The sequence below is a fragment of the Dipodomys ordii genome, unplaced genomic scaffold (genome assembly GCF_000151885.1).
Source record: "Dipodomys ordii isolate 6190 unplaced genomic scaffold, Dord_2.0 Scaffold33, whole genome shotgun sequence".
NCBI classification, from domain to species: domain Eukaryota; kingdom Metazoa; phylum Chordata; class Mammalia; order Rodentia; family Heteromyidae; genus Dipodomys; species Dipodomys ordii.
The window spans coordinates 6,361,431-6,363,979 of NW_012267249.1; the positions used below are offsets into that span (position 1 = coordinate 6,361,431).

The 2,549-nt window shown below is 53.6% G+C and overlaps 1 protein-coding gene across 1 annotated transcript in view; it reads right to left on the reverse strand.

Annotated features, from left to right (window-relative positions):
- Positions 1-1,414, reverse strand: part of Eif2b3 (eukaryotic translation initiation factor 2B, subunit 3 gamma, 58kDa) — a 68,098-nt gene extending 66,684 nt beyond the window's left edge. The window contains exon 1 of the mRNA XM_013016790.1: positions 1,336-1,414. The gene's annotated coding sequence lies outside the window, so the exon portion shown is untranslated. The remainder of the gene's footprint in view (positions 1-1,335) is intronic.
- Between the last annotated feature and the right edge of the window lie 1,135 nt (positions 1,415-2,549).

Sequence of the window (2,549 nt, forward strand, 5' to 3'; positions counted from 1 at the left end):
CAGCTCAAGGCTAGTGCTCTACCACTTGAGCCACAGCGCCACTTCCGGCTTTTTTCTTTTTGCTTACGTGGTGCTGAGGAATTGAACCCAGGGCTTCATGCATGCAAGGCAAGCACTCTACCACTGAGCCATCTTCCCAGCCCTATTTTTTTCTTTTTTACAAAAAGGGTTTCATGTCAGTCTATGAGGGCAATGTATCTTGATCAATGTCATTGCTTCCATCATTTTCCTTCTGTTATTTAAGAGGCGTCCAGGCTGGAATGCGGTATCCACAGGCATAATTCCACTTATGGATCAGCACATGGGACCTGGTAGTCCCTGGCTCCCCAGAAGTCACCACCCAACTTAAGTGTTCACACCTGATTACAAAGCACACTACAGCATGGAACTCTTGGCTCAAAAAAAGCATCTTATTTTAAAATCCGAGGTAGCTGGGACTACACTTGTGCTACCATGCACAGTTGCACTACTGTTCCTGTTCCCTCTATTGCCTTTCTCCTATGCCCGCTAATCCACTATTAAACTTGTAAGACTGCTCAACAATCATCTTGCCCATGAAGCCATCCAACCCTTCTCACACCCAGTTAACAAGGGGCTGCTGAACCTAGGGGCTTCCACCCTACCACTTAGAGAAGTATACCAGCCTTGACAGACTTCAGTGCACGTATAGGTCTGAATGTCTAAGAGTGAGTTCCCTGCAGGTTGGGCCTGGGCTGGTCATCCCTGAATTCTCAGTCAGATGCCAGGTACTCACTGTGTGTAGAATGAGGATCTGTGAACCTCACAGCAGCCCCAGGTGAGGTCAAGTTCAAATATGTGCAGAAAGGCATTAGAACCCAGGTCGCTGGGATCTGATGTTCAAATGCTCTCGGCAACCTAGGAGAGGCATCTCAGACCGGCCTGGGTCACAGCACTCTCTGACAGCTCCAGCTGCCAGGAGGTGAACGAGCCCACAACAGGCCCACCAGTGTCCTCGTCCACGCGGCGCCACGTGAGGCGGGGGGGGGGTCCTTACCTTACCGGTACCTCAACGCCCTGAGTCAAACAACTAAAGAGTGGGTTGGATAAATGAAGGAGTTCAGGTCTGGTGTGGTCTCAGGGTGACCTGCAGCAGAACCTCTCCTCCTCGAGATTCACTTTCTCCGCCTGTTGCTCGAGGTGTTTGGTTCGAACCCCCGCCCCCTCCAGTCTGAGCAGGGACCCCAGGCTCCGCGGCCGGTTCCGGCAAGGATTCCAGCTCCCGACCTCGAGGCTCACTACCCCTTGTCTACCGGCTGCAGGTCCTGACCCGGAGGACTCGCCTCTCTCGCACGAAGGGGGTTCTCCAGTACCCACCCGGGCTCAGCCAGCTCGGACACCTCCTGGCAAGACCCGAGCCGCAGCTTTACCTCAGCTCCCGGCGCGTCGCAGCCGCTCCCCACGCTGCCGCTGACAGTCCCAAGGCGCAGGCGCGCGATGGCCGAGCACATCGATGGGACGCGCGGGCCAGACCCGCGGACCAGGGGCGAACACCGAGCGATAGATGACAGAGAGGAAACCTCGCCCCTCAGTACCGAGAATGAAAGGAAGGCTGGAGAAGACTGGGCAGTCTGAGAGCCCTTCAAGTCCCTGCAGCTTGCGAGAACATTCCGATTTTGCCATTGCTACCCGTTCTTCCATTCCCAAATAGCTAACTTCCATAGAATTGGCTGCCAGGTCAGGATGCCAGGTTGCCCACAGGAACTAGTTATAGTCGCTTCCCTTAGGGTGAACTCCCATTGTTAGTACTTGGTATCATCTGCTACTCTGGAAAGATTACTTATTGGGTGCCACAATATTTGGTTCGCAGCGGTGGGGTAGGGTGGGGGAGGGGGTGGCGGGGAACAGTCACCAAATTCCCTTTCCCTATTAGGCCGGGGATTGGCTGAGCTTGCTATGTAGGAATGGCTAATATGACCACTCATGCCAACTTTAGCCATCCAGAGCAGGAGAGGTGGTCATGCAATGATGGTCTGAAGAGAGTGGGCCAAAAGAGTCATGGGTAAGAGACTTCAAAATAGAATAGCCAGTAGTTGCAAAGGTCCTGAGACAGTTTTCAAAAGACAGCAAGGATGGGCTGGGAATGTGGCTTAGTGGTAGAGCGCTTGCCTAGCATGCAAGAAGCCCTGGGTTCGGTTCCTCAGTACCACATACACAGAAAAGCCGGAAGTGGCGCTGTGGCTCAAGTGGTAGAGTGCTAGCCTTGAGCAAAAAGCAGCTCAGGGAGCCAGGAGCAGGTGGCTCATGCCTGTAATCCTAGCTACTCAGGAGGCTAAGATCTAAGGATCGCTATTCAAAGCCAGCCCGGGGAAGGAAAATTTGTGAGACTCTTAACTCCAATCAACCACCAGAAACCCGGAAGTGGCGATGTGGCTCTAGTGGTAGAGAACTCTCCTTGAGCTAAAGAGCTCAGGGACAGCGCCCCGGCCCCGAGTTCAAGCCCGGTGACCAACAGTTACAACAACAACCAAAAAAAAAAGGAAGAAGCAGCAGCTCAGGGACAGTGCTCAGCCTGTTAGTTCATGCCCCAG